The following is a 12,920-nucleotide window of genomic DNA, read 5'->3' as shown; positions in this document are numbered from 1 at the left end:
TAAATACACATATAAATTTCATATTTATATATAAAGAAAATTTATCTTAAACTTGGAATGAGGCAAAAGGATGATTGCTTCATTTTGATACCATCTCTAAGCATTTATACCAATAAGTCCACCTTTCCTAATGTGATACTCCTGGGAAATGTCACCATATTTTTGATAATAGTACATAAATGGTAAAAGTACGGAAAGACTGCAGCTCTAAAAGGTTAGAGGTTAACCAGATGCTTATCATCTAACCTCAAATGTGATAGGACTTTATTGCCCTGCACTAAGTTAACCAGTCTTATAGCTAATTTAGCAATCTGATATTTCTTTCCCTTCTGTCTTCATATATAAATCTCTGCTCCTCAAATGCTTCTCAAACCCTTTTCTTTCCTGCTGGTTTCGTCGTGATTCAATAAAACCTTTATATGTACCAATAAATAAATTTATTTAGGAATTTTGCCTTTTAATATAATTATATCTTCACAGACAAGACACTAGAAAGGTATGAACTGAAGAAAATTGGACAGTGTTTATTTCTGGGATGGGAGTGGGAAACTGAATTTCACATCATTTATGCATTACTTTTGTATCTTTAAAAAGCCCTGATTAAAAATATTATGTGCCTAAGTAAAAACAAAGGAAACAGATTATCTCTGTAAACTCTACATTCTCTCCTTAAAGAAGTGGTTTAGTTTTATGTTGCCTGTTTTCTTTGGTTATGTTTATGAAGGTTAAATTATAACATGTAAAACTTTTTTTTAAAGGAAACAAAAACTAGGAAGAGAAGAAATCATGGGAGGAAAAATAATCAGTGTATTAATGATAGCTTTCTTTGGGTAATGGCCTATTGATAATATTTTATCCTTTTTTTTCAGTATTGTTCTCATAGCCTAATGATCATGTATTGTTTTTATAATGAGGAAAAGGTTAGTAAAAACAAAATACAGTATGTTTCAGCATGCCCTGACTACTTCGAGGATATGTGATGCAATAGGTTGGCCTCTGTGGCTTTTATAAAAAGTTGTCGTTTTTATTCTCTCCCACACTTAAGAATTTTACCTCACATCATGCATATTTGATTGTTGGCTTTTTAAAAAGAGGGCAAGCATTTAAAACTGATTATATTAGAGAGTCAGCCTTTGTAAGTTTTAAGGAAGAAGACAAAATATTTTTACACTGTGTTGTTAATCAAAGGAATTGCTTCACAGAATTTATTTACTTAGCAAACACTCCTTTTCTACCTAAATAAAAACAAATAAAGTCAAAACACCTAGGGGGTAAAAATTCATTCTGAAAACTGTGCACAGCTTATGCTCTTTGGGGAGGCAGGGTGATACAGCGGTTCTGAGCAGAAACTCATATCTTGATTGCTGGCTTTTCATATTCTAGCAGTGTGCCCTTTGGCAACTTTATTAATCTGTCACCTGTAAAGTAGTGTGCTTGTCAAGATCAAATGAGATAAGATACACTCAGCAAAGTGTCTGGCACATAGCAAGCAATAAATACTACCAATGTAATTTTACAGCCTTCTTTAGAAAATGTTTAATTTCATGGATGTATTGACTCCATGTATCAGTCAGGGGTTCATCAGAGAAGCAGTAACACTATGGGAAATATGGAATATGGAGTTTACTGTAGGGAATAGATCTTAGACAATATAGTGGATACTTGAGAGTTTAAAAAAAGGCTGTTGCCTCTCTATTGTTGTGTGGGACCTGAAGCCAATATAGGTCATGCAGGCTGGCAATCAGGAAAGTTGGCTGCAAAGCAGAGAATGTGCAAGGGCTGAAATCCATAAAGCCAAATTAGAACCCAAAAGGACAAATGGTGAAACGTGGGGTGACCTTCAGGTGAAATTGATGCCTTTCACCATGGCTCTTCACTTGTTTCTGGCCCATGATTAGGAAAAGATGAAGGAGAAGTTCTGGTGGGAACTTGAGGAACTGTGGACTGAGAGCTATCCCAGCCCAACAAGGTAAGCTAACAGATAAATGACAACATACACACAATGCCATAATGCCTGGCATTCTGTATGGACTTTGCACGTGTAAAAAATGACAGCTGCTTCCCTTATGTCTTCCAAAACACTACATTAAAAATGTGCCAACTGTAACTTGGAATCATGCAAGGAAAGGAATTCTGGGAAGCTTATTTTGAACTTAGCTAAGTTGACACAGTACAAAAGAATCATACTCCATGTATTGCTTAAGATTCTGTCTGCTTTAGTCTGAAACTGGAAATTTGAAGGAAAAAGCATCCTATAGCTTTCACAGATTTTTTGAGTTTACCTCTTTTCTTTTGGAATTTGGGACCTTCTAATAGCAAGAAAACAGTTATCTCTGTTCTATTCAATGAATTTTTTAGTTAAGAAAAAAAAATCATTTGCTTCAAAATATGTAACTTTGAATGAATTACGTTATGTGTTATGGTGCCCGCGAGTTAAGGTACGAGACAGCCAAACGGAATTTAAAAGAGCCTTTATTAGTCAGCTAGCTGGCGGCTGTTGCCTGTCACTCCGCGCAGGGAGTTCAGTGAGCAGCCCCCGCCTGGAGAGTGCTTGAGACTTATATAGGCAGAAATCACATCCTGAAAATACAAGCAAGCTACTTTGACAAAAGCAGAGTCGACAGCTAATTAATGGGTGCTTAAGCTCTTTAGCAACCTTGAGAAATTTTCTCAAGGCTGGTGCAATGGTTAATTATTGGAATGGTTACGCTTGGCTAATGCATACATTCGCAAGTCTCACTCCCTAAAACGGCACAGTTTCACTCCCTAAAACAGCACAGTTTCACTCCCTTCCTCTCAGGGCTTTAATGTTTACTTTGCAGTCATTACCTGTTGAGGGGGAAGGGGACTCTCTTGTTACAGATTAAGGGGAGGGAGCCCACTTCATTATGTATCACACCATGAACTATCAAACACTCCTGTAAGGCTCAGTAAGAGGAGGCAGTGTAGTTCAGGGACAAAACCAGTAGCCCTGGGTTCTAACTTCCTCTCCAGCAGTAATTATATGATAACAAGAATTGTGGAAGAAAATCAATCAGAGCACCATTAGCTTAAGATATTTTTTGAAAATGCTGGGCATGAAAAGGCACCAAAGAGAATTCTAATTTGGAGAAGTAGGGACAAATTTTGTATAGAATTTTAGCAGGAACTATCAGCCTAAATTCAGTTAGTTTTGGGAATAGTTGATTAAAGGTGGTTCTCAGAAAGCTCAGAAAGGGAGGCATTGTTCTTGTGGATTAGTGGCTATTGTTGTAGCAGTTTGGGTTTTATCAAGGGGTAACCGGGAACAGTTAAAAGATAAGTTCATGTCCAAGAGAAGGGTGTGTGGGTGGGTGGATGGTGGGTGGGACAGCTGTGTGGGACAAATAAATGTGACAAATAGAGTTTTTCAGAGTCTCTCACAGTCCCTATTCTAGGTCAACAGGGAGATTGAGTCTCATTATTTGACCCCATCTTGGTTTGTCAGTTCCCTGAATCTATACCACTGTTTGTCGCAGCTTCTGGCCCCTTCAGGTGATGACTGTCATCAGGAATTCCTGCCACTTTTGCCTTTGTAGTTGAATTTTAATCATTTGTCCAGTGGTGGAACAGAAGCATTCAGGCCTAGTGGGAAGGCGGTAAAAGACCCTGGACACATTAAATATTAACATGAGAATTACAAGCACTGGACAATGTCTCTTAGCCACTGTCTTGCCCCACCTGGGGTTAGCCAAGAGAAGAGATTCCATCCCTACACTGTGTCTGTATAAGCAGGAGTTTATTTCCATAGGTTTGTTAATACTTTGTTCATCATATTGATTTAGACCCTAGGTCTTGGAGTAGCAGAATTAGGGGGAGAAGTCTTAGGGATCTAAATTTTAGCAACCTAAGCCCTTAAATCAACAGAAGAGGCAAAGTAGGAGCCATGGAAAGAAAAAGACAAAAGAAAGGAGTGGTAGTCTGTCACTCCTGGTGTGCAAGAGTGGAAGGCCTTGATTAGGTCTTAGACAGAAGCTGCCCTCATATAGCAGTCTTCTACTGGGACCAAGTTTCTTGGGAAAGCTATTACCTTTGTGGTGCCATCTACTTTTTTTTTTTTTTTTTTTCATTATTTAATAAATGCAATTTATTAGATAAAGTGTTAGAAAATATGGAGTCTGGCATATTAAAAAATAAAAAGGGTTCCTGGAGGTGAAATGGTAGCCAGCAAGTGTTTTTGTTTTGTTTTGTTTTTTTAATTAAATTCAATTTTACTGAAATACATTCACACACCATACAATCATCCATGGTGTACAATCCACTGTCCCAGTATGATAACATAGTTATGTGTTCATCACCACAATCTATCTCTGAACATTTTCCTTACATCAGAAAGAACCAGAACAAGAATAAAAAATAAAAGTGAAAAAAGAACACCCAAATCTTCCCCCCATCCCACCCCATTTGTCCTTTAGTTTTTATCCCCATTTTTCTACTCATCCATACACTAGATAAAGGGGGTGTGATCCACAAGGTCTTCACAATCACACTGTCACCTCTTGTAATCTACATTATTATATAATTGTCTTCAGGAGTCCAGACTGCTGGGTTGGAGTTTGGTAGTTTCAGGTATTTACTTGTAGCTATTCCAATACATTAAAACCTAAGAGGTGTTATCTATATAGTTCGTAAGAATGTCCACCAGAGTGACCTCTCGACTCCATTTGAAATCTCTCAGCCACTGAAACTATTTCGTCTCATTTTGCATCCCCCTTTTGGTCGAGAAGATACTCTCAGTCCCATGATGCCGGGTCCACATTCATCCCCGGGAGTCATATTCTGCATTGCCAGGGAGATTTACAACCCTGGGAGTCAGTTCCCACGTAGTGGGGGTGCCATCTACTTTTGAAAAATCTCAAGAGATTCTCTGTTTTAGATTTCCCATTGGCATGAAAGTCCAGGAGGTAGGTGTGTGATCTGTTTTTAACTGGAGACATGAATCTAAGGGCCAAGTCCCTGGAATCTTCCCTAATGTTGTGGTTGGCAGTACCAGATAGGGTCCCTTTCAGTGAGGTTCAAGACCAGTCATAGTTTGGTGTTGTTTAGTATGAACCAAACAAGAATTCCTGTGGTTTATTCTTAGAAAATGATAACCTGATGATTTAATGTTTGGGCACACTTCATTAACACTAAAAAATTTTGCCAAATTGGCCTGTAGAAGAGCTGAGTAAAAGATGGGGGATGAGATCCCCGGATCAATGAGATATCCTGTGGTCAGCTCATTGGGATCATCTCTGAGTTCCTGTTGGAGGGACCCATGAGCTCCAACTGCCATGAGAGCTGAGGGAAAAGCTTTGGGCCATGGCAACTGAGGTTCCTTCGTTAGTTTTGCAAATTTTGTTACTGAGCAAGGGCTCATTGCCCAATGCACACAGAAGTCAATGCTGTCACATTAGGATTTTGAGAAAAGAAAGTTTTATTGTAAGGTAGCCAAGCAAGGAGACAGGAGAAAAAGCTCAAATCTGTCTCTTCAGTCTAAAGAGCTTAGGGTTTTTATAGTATTTAAGCAAAGGAGGGAGGGTGGAGAGAGTGACATTATTTAAGTTGGCATATATTTATTGGTTATGTTTTGATTATAGCTCATAAGGAGTATGTGGGTGTGGCCTGAAAAACTCTTGAAATCTGACAAAAGCCAGCTGGGGTAAGCACAAACTCACTGTAAATGAGGGATATAAATGAAAGCCAAGCATCTGTTTATAGTGATGTTATAAATCGCTCAGTTAACATAAGATAACAACTCAAGGCCTGTAAATGAGGGCCAGGCATCTGGTTACAACAATTTTATAACTTCCTCAGTTAACATAAGCTACAATAACAAGTAAAGGAAATAAGCTAAACAAACTGGTTGTAAGTGAGGGGCAAGGAAGGCATTTGGTTACAGCAATGTTATAAATCACTCAGTTAACATAAGATAACAACTGTAGTAACAAGTAAAAGAAATAAGCTAAAATAGCAACTATAATTACAAGTAAAACTACTGTAGTCAGCAGTTACAATTTCAGTTTTAGTATGCCATTTATTCAATTTTCACTGAGGGTTGAAAGTAGTGGGGTCAGTAAAGCTTATGAATGACAGGCAGAGTCTTACAGAGTTCTTTAATTACTGTTCCAGTGAAATGGGTAGCTCTATCACTAGGCAAATAGGTGGGTATTCCAGTGAGAAATACAAAATCTAAAAGTTTCTTTGCTTCTGTCAGAACAATTGCTTTACACAAAAGGAAGGAATCCAGCCAACCAGAAAACAGACATATTAAGGTATGGTCGTGGCTATGTTAAAGGGTAATTGAATGAAATCCTTTGTAGATATTCTACAGGACATAATTAAAGGTTTTGGCTGGTGTTAATGTCCCATCTCATCAATTTTCCCAGGATTATTGGCTTGATAGATAGGATTCCCACCAGACACATCCTCTGCAATCTTATTGAAGTTTCCTTATGAGTCCTTATTTAAGATGGTTTTAAAATTTCCTCTCCATGGTGGGTTATAGCATGTATCATTTATGAGATACTTTCAAACAAACATTTGATACTTTCAGAGATGATCTGGGTGGAGAAGACAATCTGATATTTTCCAGTGTTTTTTTCAGAATCGGGTACTTGATCCTGGAGTAAACTCAAGACACTATACCAACAGCAATTAGTTTTGGCTTTATTGTTGTAATTGTAGGACAGCTTGGAGGTGTGTGGAGCTTCAGCAGTTCTTTAGCATCTTAGCGTCTTAATGTACAAAAACATTACTCTTTGCTTCTTGAGTTTAAGTATCTTTTTAGCAGGGGCCTCAACCTTAATTGTAGGCAATTCCTTTAGAAGAGCCAAGGCATCTGATAGGACTTTTATGTTGTCGCCATTTTTAAATGGAGCTGCAGTTGAGAAGCCACATTGCTTCCAAAGCATACCAAAATGATGAACCACTCCAAAACCATATCTGCTCTTTGTATATACATTTGCAATCTCACTGGCAGGCCCTTGTAAGGGCTGAAATTTCAGCAACTGGTACAGATTCGGTTTCTGGGAGAGCATTCGATCTGAGAAAGCCTTGAGTGGGATGTGATAGCATATCCAGCTTGATAGTCTCCTTGTTTGGACATCATATAGAACCCATTCACAAAAAGTTTTAACTATGGATTATCTAAAGGGGTCTCAAGAAAGTTAGGTAAATTCCTGAAAAAGTACATGATACTCATGAGGTTTGTCTCCCTCTGAGAAGAAAGAAGAGGAGCAAGGAGGTGGATATTTTAGGATGCCTGTCTAGAGGCAGAAAAATGTTGAGTATTTCCATTAAAGAGTTAGGTCTAAACAGTGTGAGGGACCATGAGGGAACTTTGAAGCTGTTGTCACTGCTCCCAAACAAGAAGGGTAGGCTTTTGCCTAGAGGTCAAGTGAAAGTCTATAATAAGCAGTGGGTTTCTGTGAGCCTACAGAAGAGGGCCCATCAAAGTTCGACGGGTACTTAAGACCGAAAAACAAAGCATACCACTCCATATAGTATAATAGGACAGTTTATTAGATGACTTACAGACTGGGAAGTTGGTCCTGGGTGGCTGCAGGATGTTCAGAGTAGTGTGCTACACCACCCAGCAGGTGACAGACTCCTATAGGTCAAGAACAAAGAAGGCACAGAGCCAATTCAGGGTTTGCAAGATGGCAAATATGTCTCTTTAAAGTTACTGATGTATATAGCAGGAGTAGTTTTAGTACACATAGTTATTGTGCTTAGGAGTGTGCATGTGTGCTTTATGAAGCACTTACAGAGGGTTTTTTTGTCTTGTCTAGAAATTTATAGCTCCTCTGGATTATGTCCTCATGCATGTAAAAAGAGAATTTTATGACAATTATAGACTTCATGTGTTGCAGGACAACACCTCTGCTGAGGAATCTGAAAATGAAACACTGACTTTCCCTCATGTAAGGATCAGGCAACTGTGGAGGCTTGTTGTCCCCAAATACCACCTGAAGCCTTCTGTTCTGATAGTGAAGAACCAGTTATTCCTTCTGATATAGAAGCCTATGTAACACAACTTTTACCCCCAAATACCTGAGTATGATTTCCAAATGATAGAAAGTGGAAAGGCCTTATTATAATAACTGGGACAGATGATTCATATCCTTCAAGTCCTATATTAGAAGATTGTACTGAAGGTGAGGCTAAACAGGCCCAAGCAGAAAAGGAGGGAGTGAGGGGCATGATGTAATGGCTAAACTAATTATCGAATGAAATAGGAAAACTATACTAATAAGTTAGTTATAAGTAAAAGTAATCTCTCTTCTAATTTTTAGTTTATGTATAAGTAAAGGTGAGTTATAGTACTCTTACAGAAGTCATAGTTTAATTAGTAGAAATATTTTCAGTAAAGTTTTGCGGACATTCAAGTTTGAATCTCTGATAATGCTGTGAATACTCTCCTTTGTTTTAGACTTACCTGTGGTTCACCACCCATAGTTCACCACCTGCAGTTCAAACATAAAAATAGAGTATGACTTAATTGAATGTACCCTAAATCAAAGACTCTATAAATACTCTGTAGCTTAGACTGGGGGGGAGCGCTCTGATCTCATATCCAGCTGCTTCTGGAGGATGCAGGAGTTCCCAGGGTTGGTAATATATCAATTTATTATTACTTTGTAAACTTGTTCTTTAAACCCTATGTGCTTCTTTAGTAAATATGTATCGAATTTAAATTCTTGTCTTGTGTGCTCTTTACTTATAAACTATTGTCTGTCCCTATACTCTTATTTGAGTGGGAGGTTACTTGAAGCCCAAACTGACTAATCATGACCTAATAAGGCTCAGGCCTTTTCTAATGGAGATCACAGTTTTGAGGTGTAAAGAGACGAATCTGTGACACAAGCATATTGCATCTCTCCAGGCTAAGGGATCAGGTGTGTCAACTAGTTCAGATGATATAAAGGGGCACCCTGTATAGAAAAGTTAGGAATCCACTGTCTACAGTATTCCATGAGTGCAGGAAATCCTCTAAATTATCTGTTTGTAATTGGCTAGATAATGTCATAAAGAGCTTCCATTCTCTGAAGAAAGAGGCTTTTCATTTTGTAGGATGATGTCATACTGCCCTTCGGTCTGACAGAGAGACATTATGTCCCTCAGAGCTAATGCTGCCAACTTGTGGGGGGAGTTGATCCTTCAAGACATTCTATCTGGAGAGCACAATGGAAGATCCACACATTGTATAAGAGTTTTAGCTTCTCTGGGTCCCATAAAGAGATGAACTAATTGATAGAGGTTAGGGAATTTATACAAGTTGCTAAGACGATTCCAAATTCCTCAGTGAATTTCTCTTTCCTTACTAGGATTTAGAAAGGCCTTAACTAGATTCTGCAAACCTGATTTTGACCAAGGTTTAAAGTTATAAGGTCTGGGAAGTTGGTCATGATATTATAACATAATATCCCATGTTATAGGAAATTATGAAAGGAGTATTTCCCAGTGAGAAGGATGTGTTTAGGAAAGATGAATGGAGGAAAGTGAAGAGGACCTGGGGCAGGTACAGGAGGAAGAAGGGCAGAGCAAGGGAGAGGAGCAAGTCAAGGTAAGGGGTCAAGGAAAGAGGTCATTCCAGGGTTGGTTCAGGGGAAGGAGAGGAGAGTTTAAGTTTAGATTTAGAACCTCCACATTTTTATTAGCCTTTCCTAAGGTGTCCTCAGCGGAAGGCATTTTAGAATTTTCCTCTTACAGGGCTTCTCAAACCCATTTAAAAAAATGCTGTCCAGTGAAATTGGGAATCTTTGAACCCTTTGATTCTTCTAATGTGCCAGGATAATGGAATGTCTTATCCATATCCCAATTTCCCTAGAGTGGCCAGTGAAGTTCTAACAGTTTCCTAAGCCCAAAACTTTTAGCATCTGAATTGGTGGTTCATTTTCCTTTTATGATTGCTGAAATCTTTCACTATCTTCTACACATTTCACTTTTTGTTTCCAAATTGGCCATGAATTTTGTTTTCCCATTGGTAATTTAACTCATTGAATCTTTTTGACTGTTCAAATAAACACAACTTTATATAGATTAGAGAGTTAAAACCCATTGTTGACAGGAATGGGAAGGAATACCCTTCTGGGTGTTAATGAGAATTGTTACAGTCTTAAAAGGAAAGTAACCTGGAAATTTCTATTATGCTAAAATTACAGTTCAACTCAACATTCCCCCCTTCTGGGAATCTTTGTACGGCTTATGAATTGTTCATAGTGGCAAAAATTGGGAAACAAATTTTATGACTTCCCATAGGATAATGATGAATTTTAAGTAACTATTAAAATTGACTTAGAACAATTCCCATTGACTTGGAGGGATTTCAATGACTTATCAAATAAAGCAAGAATCAGAGAAGTGTGTGCCATATGCTATTTAATAAAATAATGACTAAACTACTCTGTAGGTATATTTATTTATAATGGCTAAATGAGCCTGGAGAAGAGTACTGAAAGATTATATTGATTAGATGAAGTTGGTGGTTTAGTGGTACCAGGAAAAGAAAGGTCAATTGGAAATAACAATGATCCATTTCACTGATTTTGAGCATGACGTGAGTTAGGTTTGTTCTGGTTTGCAATGCTGACTTTTCTCAAAACACCAGAAATGGATTGGCTTTTATAAAGGGGTTTTATTTGGTTACACAGTTACAGACTTAAGGCCATAAAGGGTCCAAGATAAGGTGTCAACAATCGGGTACCTTCACTGGAGGATGGCCAATGGCGTCCGGAAAACCTCTGTTAGCTGGGAAGGCTCGTGCTGGCGTCTGCTTGCTCTCAGGTTGCGTTTCAAAATGGCATTCTCCAAAATGTTGCTCTTAGGGCATTTTGTCCTCTCTTAGCTGCAGCTCCTCTTCAAAATATCACTCTCAGTTGCTGTCCAAAATACCTCTGTAAGCTGCAGCTCCTCTCTCAGCTCCTGTGCGTTCTTCAAAGTGTCCCTCTTGGCTGTAGCAAGCTCACTCCTTCAGTCTGAGCTTATATAGTGCTCTAGTAAACTAATCAAGGCCCATGCTGAATGGGCAGGGCCACACCTCCATGGAAATTATCTCATCAGAGTTATCACCTACAGTTGGGTGGGTCACATATCCGTGAAAACACTCAAAGAGTTACAATCTAATCAACACTAGTAAGTCTGCCCATACAAGATTGCCTCAAAGTTGATGGTGTTTTGGGGGACATAATACATTCAAACTGGCACAGGTATTAATTCATCTTTTCTCATAAATGACATGCTAGTTATCTCATCTCCATTTGTTGAAATGACTTTGTTTTCCCCATTGGATTGTTTTGGTGACTCTGAAAATCAACTGACTATTTATCTGTGGGTCTATATATGGATTATATTCCATTGACCTGTTTGTTTATCCTTACACTAACACCACATTTCTTGATTACTATAGCTTTACATGGTAAATCTTGAAATATCAGGTAGTTAATGTTCTTCAGTTTTTTTCTTCAAGACTGTGTTTGTTATTCCTGGTCCTTTGTATTTCCATACAAATTTTAGAAGCAGCTTAACATATTCTACAAAAAATGCATGCTGAAGTTTCTGTTGAAAATGAGTTGAAACTAGATCAATTTGGGCAGAACTGCCATTCTAACAATATTGAGTCTTTTAAACCATGAACATGGTTTATCAAGGGCTTTAATTTCTCTTAGGAATATTTTGTAGTCTTCAGTATAGAGATCTTGCAAAACTTTGATTAAATTATCCTAAGTATTTGTTTTTGATGCTATCATAATGGTTTTTAACATTTTGTTTTCCACTTATCTGTTGGTAGTATTTAGAAATGTAGTTGATTTTTGCATATTGACCTTGTGAAAATGTTCTTTAAACTGTTCTGGTTTAGTCTTCAATTATTCCCTTTTTGCCAAATATAAAGGATATTTTGCAGTGTACTCTTACTTGACTTTCAGCAGCACTGAATGTGTTTTACCCAATGATCTGTTTCTTTCCTTTCCTTCTGTGATAACATTCTCCTTGGTTTTAGGAGTTGTTGGGTTGTTTAAGGCTTATCTTCCAAATTTGCCATTAAACATTGGAATTTTTCAAGACTTGGTCCAGGATCTCTTTTCTTATCTATACTTTACATAGACTGTCTCTTTCATATTTGAAGATTCAATCAACTTTAAAAATAAGAAATTTAGTTCTCTCTCAGTAACAGTCAAGCCTGTCCAGGCTGGTAGAGAGCTCTTCTTGACAGATCTTTCATTATTTAGTGTCCTTCCCATTTTTTTCCTTCAACATTTTCTTGGATAGGGGTTATAACCTGTTGTCCAATGTATTAGTTTTTTATTGCTGCCATAACAAATTAACACAAATTAAACAGTTTGACAGCATCCATTTAAAAATATTGTGTGTATGTGTTCTAGTTTGCTAATGCTGCCAGCATGCAAAACACCAGAGATGGATTTGCTTTTATAAAAGGGGGTTTATTTGGTTACACAGTTACAGAATTAAGGCCATAAAGTGTCCAAATTAACACATCAGCAATCAGGTACCTTCACTGGAGGATGACCAATGGTGTCCAGAAAACCTCTGTTAGCTGGGAAAGCATGTGGCTGATGTCTGCTCCAAGTTATGGTTTCAAAATGGCTTTCTCCCAGGATGTTCCTCTCTAGGCTGCAGTTCCTCAAAAATGTCACTTTCAGTTGCTCTTGGGGCGTTTTTCCTCTCTTAGCTTCTTCGGAGCAAAAGTCTGCTTTCAACGGCCGTCTTCGACTGTCTCTCATCTGCAGCTCTTCTCTCAGTTCCTGTGCATTCTTCAAAGTGTCCCTCTTGGCTGTAGCACCTCTTCAAAATGTCACTCTCAGCTGCACTTCAAAACGTCACTTACAGCTGCACTGAGTTCCTTCTGTTTGTCAGCTCATTTATATGGCTCCAGTGACTTAATTTAGACTCACCCTGAATGG

Source organism: Choloepus didactylus, chromosome 8 (assembly GCF_015220235.1).
Source record: "Choloepus didactylus isolate mChoDid1 chromosome 8, mChoDid1.pri, whole genome shotgun sequence".
NCBI lineage: Eukaryota > Metazoa > Chordata > Mammalia > Pilosa > Megalonychidae > Choloepus > Choloepus didactylus.
The sequence above is the reverse complement of the archived record's forward strand: the minus strand, read 5'-3'. Positions refer to the sequence as shown.